Here is a 9,062-nt window from a genome sequence, read left to right as displayed (position 1 = left end):
TGCTCAAAACCTCTTGAGAACTTCAAAATGTATTTAGGAGCGAGCACGTTCATAACCAGACGTTATGAAATAGTTTAACCATACACACCTAAACTAAATGTTAACCCTAGAATCCAAACATACTAGAGGTGGGTTTGTCCAAAGAGGACGTGGAGGATGGAAACCACTAAGAAATCAATTCATTAGATATTTCTAGCAATGCTCCAGTAAGCTTTTAGACATCAATTAGAATAAACAGAGATACTATAAAGAGTTGATACATTCATATTATAAACTCTGTTACCAAATAATACCAAAATATTATTGTTCAGAAACTTTAATTAGTCCACAGTCCCAGGTGTCCAACTTTTGCCTCACTCAAAGTTTGATTATTGGTATGTGGGTAATCACTGACAATCTTTGTCAATAGTAGATTTATAGAGTAGTTCAAACTATAATTGAAAGTACCATAATATTTAACAAAATAGCTGAAAACAAAAATCCAAGGATATATGGGTTATTACAAATTGCATTTTCTCCAACAATTCTGAGGTCTTAGCCAGATATGCATCCTGTGATTGTAATGGATAGTCAGATGATTGAGACAATTAAACTGGATTTCCTGTATAAAAAAGAAAGAGCTTGGTCAAGCAGAAATCATCAGGCATTAAAATGAGCAGAATGATATCTCTCCTATAATTCAAAGGAAGGAGGTGTTTTTTCACGCTGATAAAAAAAAGCATGGTTGCTAATACCTCTAGGGATGATCATCAGCCTTCCCAGTGCTGTCTAAGCGGAAACACACACTAACCACCTAGTTTGAGACAAAGTTTCATGAGCTCCTTTTTCTGGGGAATTTGAGATAACTCTTCTGGAACTCAATTTAATTCTGACATCCTATTCATCTTCCTGCTTATTTCCCATCACTGACCCTGATCTTATTAAAAAACCTCTGAGAATGTCAGCAACTGCACGGGTTTTTTTTTTTGACAAGTTACTCTGAAATGTGTTTAATGTCTCAAAATTGTCATTGATTGAAACTAGCAATTCTAAATGAGCAATTTAAAACTAATTTCCCTCTATTTTTTATTTCTGTTTCTCCCCTGCCACATATTTGGCATTATCAGGAGTAATTTAAAAAAGGACAGCATGGATGACCACTAAGAACATGCCTTTCATCAGCCTGGTGCTTCAGTCTGCCCCTGCAGGACACAAATTTCATGGGAGTGACTTGTACCTTGTACAAATAAAACTGGGGCTCCAGAAACATTGAGTGCTGTCTCCATTTTGTAAAATCATAGTTATTCATTGAGTGTGCACAGAATGGTTGATTTATTCACTAAAGATGATAGAGTATTATTAGCACATGACCTATGAGGAGAAGCTGAGGGATTTGGACTTTTTTTAATCTACAGAAGAGAAGAGTGAGGGGAGGATTTGATAGTAGCCTTTAAGCTACCTGAAGGGGAGGTTCCAAAGAAGATGGAGAGAGGTTGTTCTCAGTTGTGACATTTGACAGAACAAGGAGTAATGGTCTCAAGTAGCAGTGAGGATGGTCTAGGTTGGATATTAGGAAAAACTATTTCCTTGGGAGGGTGATGAAGCACTGGAATGGGTTACCTAGGGAGGTGGTGGATTCTCCATCCCTAGAGGTTTTTTAAGTCCCATCTTGACAAAGCCCTGGCTGGGATGATTTAGTTGGGGTTGGTCCTGCTTTGAGCAGGGGGTTGGACTCGATGGCCTCCTGAGGTCTCTTCCAACCTTATGATTCTATGTGTGGCTATATTAGACAGAGACCAAACAGCAGATCTGTTACTAGTTAGTCTGTGCTCTACCTTATGGAAAACATTAAGGGCTGCAAAAGAAGGAAAAACAAGCATAGTTGTATTTCCATGAAAGATTGGCAAAACTTCAAAAATGGAGTAATCAGATTTGGTTCAGGTAAATCTAATACTTATGTAGAGGTTTATATAGTTACCTCAAAAATATTCTCACTGGATACCCCCCAGGGTTACACTAGTATGGGTTTACTGTTTGAGGAATTAGCACTCCTCTATTTGCACTACAAAGTTAAACCAAAGAAGATAGAGCTGCCACTAAAGGTATAAACTAAAGAAGATAGAGAGCTCTCTCTCTCTCTCTCTCTCTCTCTCTCTCTCTCTCTCTCTCACACACACACACACACTCATTCCTGCCCCCAGGCACTCACACAGGCATATGGGTTGCAGAAGGAGCCAAGGTATGTAGGTCCTGGAGGGTCTGTCTGCTCATCCTGGCTGGGGAAGCTGGCTGTAGAGATGAGTTTCTCAGGAGCAGAGGAAGAAAGAGAATCTCACATGTGCTCCCTCTCCTTATATTGTGTCTTAATATCCCCTGTGACTCATTCACCTCCTCATCAGGGAGCATGCTCAGACTTCCCTTTATCCAGCAAAAGCAGCAGTCTGTGATGACTCATCACCACGTACTCCAGTCTTAGCATTGCAACTTTAAACCACACACACACAGAGGAGAATGCAATTTAGAGCAAGTTACAAAGTGGCTGAGGGTTACAAAGGTTACAAAGTTGCAGCTTACAGTAAGTTTGAGAGTTACAAAGATTACAGCAAGTTGCAAGGTTTGACAAAGATCATGAGTTGCAGTTTAAAACCTTAGGCCTTACAGTTTAGTGTAGTTTCAGCAAATGCATGTGTAAAAGCAAGTACGCACAGGTGGAGGCTTTTTTATGCAACATATATGAGCTAGACACTTTTTTTTTTTTTGAATAGGCAAAGCTGTGTTGGAAATCTCTTGAATAGATTCCCGCCCATGGAAAAAATGCACTTCTAGTTTTAGTCAGACATGAAAACGCTATCAGAAATACAAACAAATTCTCACATTACTTCAATATTTCTGGTACTGTCTGAATATCTGAAAAAAAATCAGATAGCCAAATAATTCATGAATGTCAGTAAAGATTTGGTTTAATTTCACCTTCTGCAGCCAGCCAATATGGGAGAAGTGATTTTATCAGAAAAGCTTAGTCTGTCTCTTATGGTCACATTGAGATGGAATACACCCAACCTGATATATTGTACTCAATTTGTACAAACTTCTTTAAACATTCAGTAAAAATATAAAAGAGTATTAGAGAAAGGATGTTATTAGAAGTTATTTTAATCATTTGTAAATAGTTAACTCTAGAGAACACACACATACGCTGCTTCAAAAAACATTTACAAACTACAAAATAGTAATATAAATTTCACCTGGCTTACTTGCACCTTAATACATTAGATTTACAAGAGCAAAATAAATTCAGCAAGCGATAGGAAAATTAATCTGACCATTCACCAGGTGTAACTGTAGGTTTGTAACCTTGTACCCATCATATATTTTTCTTAATACTTGTTGAACTCCTCTTTATTAGTTGAAACAGTTTATTGAATTGCTGTACTTCCTATATCTTAGTTACTAATCTTTCTGGCATTCTGTTAAAAGATTGGGAAGATAAACCAATACACAGAACTGGTGGGTGAGACTAGAGGAATGTGCAATGTTTGGATTTAGGTTGGTAGTAGAAGTGAATTGTCCTACTTCGTCACTACTTCTGTAGTACATCAATATTCACCCCAACCTAGATTGTAAGGTCTTAGAGACAAGACCATTTCTTTTTCTATAAAAGGACATATCCCATTATGAGCACTATTTTATTGTTCAACTTTTGACAATACTTTTTTTTAATCGCTACAGATTCTACAGTATGCAGGTCTAATTCGTCTCTGCCGTACACTATTATAAATCTGTTGGCTGCAGTCGCGTTATTTGCACAGCTGTAAATGAGTATACAATTAGGCTAGCGTTCTCTAATAACAACCTCAATAACTAAAATTTGTCTTTTGGTGCTTCCACAATAAAACAAATTGGTTTGTCCTTTTGCCTGTGTATCATGGGTGATCTGTTTATGAAGAAATGAAAGCACATTTCTTTCCAATTTCTGTTTTCCATGTGATTGATATTAATTAGGTTTTCTGCAAAGCATGGCTTATCTTGAACTGAACCCAAAGCAGATGAATATGTTGCTGTGCAGTAAGATTTTCTTTTCTTGAAATGAAGAATGGGATGAAGATACTTATCTGAGATCAAACAGGCTTCAGGTAGAGTTTACATCAGCAACACTTTGAAATTCATTGTTAGAGTGGGGTTGATATCTGTAAGGAATGAGATTGGTACCCTCTATTGTGATTGCATTTTTTTTAAATTCATTTCCAGTAGTTAAAAAAGTAGAGTTTCAGTCTACATCCAAGTATAGCCTTTTCTTGCTGAGATAAAAGGGACAAGTACAGCAACTAATGAAAATTAATGGATTCTCTGAGAAGGGCTAAAAATCTACAAAAAAAAAGTCTGTGAATCCCTTTCAGGGATTAATGTTGGTAAATACAGACCAATAGTTTTCAATACCAGATATAGTATGTTACTCACTTTAGCAAGTTATGTTTCTTTTGTAAGAACAACATATGTTTGGACGGTTGAATACCACTTTTGTTCTAGATCATGGGCCATGTCCTCAACTGGGGTATAATGAAATAGCTGCACTGTCTTAACCGATCCCAACTTTCTGCCACATTAGTATTCCCCCTTAGCCTCATTAGCTCCTCAGATTGGTAGTTCAGCTTCATTTTTCTTCTCAGCCCACTCTGCCCCTTCTAATGCTTCTCAATTCTCTTTGCTATTCTTTCACTGAGCCCAACCTGCCATTCCTTTTTCTTTTCCTCTTTGTACAACCCCTATTTGTACTGATGGCTTCTGCCATTGTAGTGTCATTGCAACTTACTCCAGAGCACAAACATGCTGAAATCCCAGTGTAGACAAACCTTGTCGCTAAATAGAGGTCTTGCCAAGTCTTCCTAGCAAAAGCATTTCCATCCTATACAGTACAACTTTTTTTAGCATTTGTTCTCTCTACCAGTATGTTCACCAACAATCTGCCAGTTATAGCAGTTGCTAGCTTCTTAATAAAAAAGAATTGCTGCAAATTAGGGCTGCCATCTGGCTTTCATTACAAGAGAATGAGCCTTTTCCATCCCTTATTTTTCTTGTTCCAGAGAAATGCTGAAGTAAAGAAACAATGTTTTATTATTTGTCACACGGTCCCAGAAAGGGCCATCCCACTTTATGGTTGAGAGACATGATTTAGTCTCCATGCTAAATCAGTCTTCAACTTCTCCTATGCAGAGATGGCCAATTGTACCTAATTGTGTGTGGTAGTTGAACGACATGGACTACTAGTCATTGGGGAATGAGCTGCTCATTAAAGTTAGGACCACAAATTGAACTCAGACCAGAGCCCCATAGATGAAAGTATGGTATTTTATACATTAAGTCATTGCTCCTTTCAACAATCTCTTTCTTACTTGGCGCGTGAAATGAATCAGGGAAGATTATTTTCTGGGTAAATTGGTAGTAAAACTCTGATGCAGACAGTTCCACAATTCGATTGCAGTCTGCATTCCACTTATTGAATATCACATCAAGCAGTGGTCCAAAAGGTTTTGTATGACAGCTTAAAAACTTTGCAGATTTTAAATGGTACTCACTACATTGTGATCAGGTCACAGATCTAAATGTCAGTATTGTATGCCTGATTTGCACATTTCAAAACGATTTAGTAATTTTTTCATTTTATCTGCATGCATGAAGAGGTTTGAAACACAGAAACAATTTAGAATCATATTTAGTTTGTAACAGTTCAATTAACTTAAGTGCTGAAACATGCTTCTTTCTGACTAATTCGTTTAATCTGTTACTATTGCAATAACATTTTAAAAGAATGCCAAAAGGCCAGGGGCTAACTAAAGCCCCCTTTAAGAATGCATGTCCCTGCACAAGTATGTGTGGAGAATAAGGCAAACAATTTGCCTTCAGGTCATATTACTGGCATGCTCTCTGGTGAAAAGAGTACACATTCTAAACAAGAAATGGACTACCCAACAATGGCTTTCAGAGGACATTGTAAAATTAACAATCTACACTTTCCTCAAATCAGTTTTATTACCACTTGAATAGTGATGTGCAACAAAAGCAGAAGAATTTAATCATTATTATATAATACACTTGAACTTCGATCTGATTGATAAATATGAAAATTACATAAGAGCATTGTAAAATGATTTGTTGTAGGATGCTAATACATGATACATAGCATGAAATATTTCCTTCAAATAATTACAAAATAATATCAAACAAACATCTACTTTTCTTCTGAAAGCCTGACTCTTATTTTAGCATCACTGCAGTGAATCTCCTATTTTGGGAGCCTTCGCTACTAAACATGCACCTGTCCCCATATTCCATGTTTGTTCAGAGACAGCAGTGAATAGTGCCATATATTTCTGTGAATTGTTGCCACTAGCATGAAATAATACAGGGAGATGATCTGCGTGAGCTAGTGTAAAGCACCATGGCTTTATTATATGTGAATTTCCTGGACCCCAATGTGACCATAAAGGAAGGCACGGAACTTCAGTGAGTTCTTTTACTGTTCTTAATTCTGTTCCCCAAATTTGCATAACAATGGCCAAGAGGTACAACACCCAAGCTGAGACTTCCCACAGAAATGTAAATCATTACATCAATATCAGCTCATTCAATAGCATATAGAACAAATCCAGAGATCTGATCATGAGGTCAATCTGCTGTGCAAACTGTTTAGGGTAGTGGCCCCAACAAAAATATAGAGAGCGCATTAGTGGAGGTCAAAAAGAAGTTTTGCAGTGAAGGTTTCAGTAAATACATAGAAAAGAAAAACAGTCAGGTGCCTACAGTTAAATCTAGCTTAATATGAAGGGTGAATGAGAGTTCTGGGAAGCCAGGCCAAAAAGAAAGTTATGACAAACAGGAAAGCTAATGGGAGAGATGAGAGAAAGAGGAGATAAAGGGACAAAGGACACATGGCATGTTGCAATCTCTATCTGATGGCCTTGTCCTCTACCTACTACTGGAACTCAAATTTACACTGTACTCACAGGCCTAACATATTGGAATTATTCTAAGCCTACTGGTGTAGATCAGGAACAACGATTTCTGACAATGGTGCAAAATTGATATAAGCAAAGGGAGAATCGGGCCCAATGTCACATGCTATGATGGTTACTTACATACATTCAAGTAAATATATATATATATATATATATATATATATATATATATATATACACACACACACACACACACACACACACACACCAGGCTCGTCTACACTGGCCCCTTTTCCGGAAGGGGCATGTAAATTTCATGAGTCGTAGTAGGGAAATGCGCGGGGGATTTAAATATCCCCCGCGGCATTTAAATAAAAATGTCCGCCACTTTTTTCCGGCTTTTTTAAAAGCCGGAAAAGAGCGTCTACACTGGCCCCGATCCTCCGGAAAAAGTGCCCTTTTCCGGAGGATCTTATTCCTACTTCGAAGTAGGAATAAGATCCTCCGGAAAAGGGCACTTTTTCCGGAGGATCGGGGCCAGTGTAGACACTCTTTTCCGGCTTTTTTAAAAGCCGGAAAAAAGCGGCGGACATTTTTATTTAAATGCCGCGGGGGATATTTAAATCCCCCGCGCATTTCCCTACTACGACTCATGAAATTTACATGCCCCTTCCGGAAAAGGGGCCAGTGTAGATGTAGCCACCGAGTCTCCCTTTGCTTATATCAGTTTTGCACCAGTCAGAAATCATTATTCCTGATCTATACCAGTAGGTTTAGAATAATTCCAATATGTTAGGCCTTTGAGTACAGTGTAAATTTGAGTTCCAGTAAATATATATTTTTTCTAACTCAACATTATGAGAATGAGATAGATTACCATTATGAAGAACAAGATATATGGTACACAGCAACATTATTGCAGTTGCCCACAGAAATAATCAGTTCTGCTTACACCAGTCATGCACCAACTTAGCATTACAGTTAACTACATGATTTTTTGGGAAAATAGTCTATTTCCCCCCACAACTTAGTATAAGAAGCAATCCATTTCCTCAAGGCCCTTCTCAAAAAGCCAACATGGGGTCTCCTTGTACAAAATACTTTACCCCTTTGCATGCTATTCTCATTGACATAGTGAGTGGTAAAGTTATATCAAAAGTAAAAGGAACCAACACACTCTGAATTACAATAGAGAATGTTCTCAGAAAGTACATAGGGGACACAGTAGATCTAATGTACTTAGACATCAGTTTGGGATTCCTGTTTAGTTAGACTAGCTGTTGCTCGAACCCAGGCTGGAGAGAACTCTCAAAGAGGAGGAAAGGTTAGGAAAAAAACAAGGAACAGAGACTCCAATCACCTAACAATGAACAACCACCACCACAACTCATTGAACTGTGGAAGAGGTCCCAGCTGAAGAGATCCAGCCAAACTGCTGTAAGCATGTGATGAAAAAAAGCCCACAAGCCACTTTTTTACTTTGAATTCACTTAGCTTGTTAAGTTAGGTATTAGTTTGCATTTTACCTTTTATTTCTTGGTAACCAATTCTGACTTTTATGCCTCATTACTTCTAATTACTTAAAATTTATCTTTTTGTAGTTAATAAACTTGTTTTATCTAAGTCAGTGTGTGTTTGGAATGAAGTGTTTGGGAAGCTCCATTTGAGATAACAAGGTTTGTGAATTTTCTGTTAATGAAATGGCAGACACTCCAGCTGGGACACTACATAGTTCAGATCCCCTTCTGGGGATTTAAATACTGTCCAATTATAAGTCACTTCCCCAGTGGCTGATGAGGATGGGAGGCACCTAGGCCTACCCACTACTCTGGAGCCAAGCCACACAGCACTGTGTCCCTTTAGTGAAACAGCATTTACATACTTAGACAACTTCCCCACAGCTCAAGCTTCACCCTTATCTCTAGGCTCTTATGCTCTGGCCCAGAGATCCACAAGGCCCTCTTCCTCAGTCCTTACCAGACTGGGCTGCACTACAGTTCTTTTACACTAGCCTGCAGCCCTTTGATTACCTAGCTCCTTGCAACTTCCCCTTGATTAGCTGCTTTTTGTGCAGTCTCTCTAGATCACTTGGAGGACTTAGCTCCACTGCTTCTTTCCTGGGGTGGGTGC

The 9,062-nt window shown here is 38.3% G+C and overlaps 1 long non-coding RNA gene across 1 annotated transcript; it reads right to left on the bottom strand.

Annotated features, from left to right (window-relative positions):
* Positions 1–248: 248 nt before the first annotated feature.
* On the bottom strand, positions 249–2,339 carry LOC142829475 (uncharacterized). Its single transcript, XR_012903899.1, has 2 exons — positions 2,189–2,339; positions 249–601 (listed from the first exon to the last, which is right to left on the bottom strand). It is a non-coding gene; the product is annotated as an uncharacterized LOC142829475 (long non-coding RNA).
* Positions 2,340–9,062: the final 6,723 nt, after the last annotated feature.

Source organism: Pelodiscus sinensis, chromosome 5, assembly GCF_049634645.1.
Source record: "Pelodiscus sinensis isolate JC-2024 chromosome 5, ASM4963464v1, whole genome shotgun sequence".
In the NCBI taxonomy this organism is placed as follows: domain Eukaryota; kingdom Metazoa; phylum Chordata; order Testudines; family Trionychidae; genus Pelodiscus; species Pelodiscus sinensis.
This window is presented reverse-complemented; position numbering and strand designations above follow the sequence as displayed.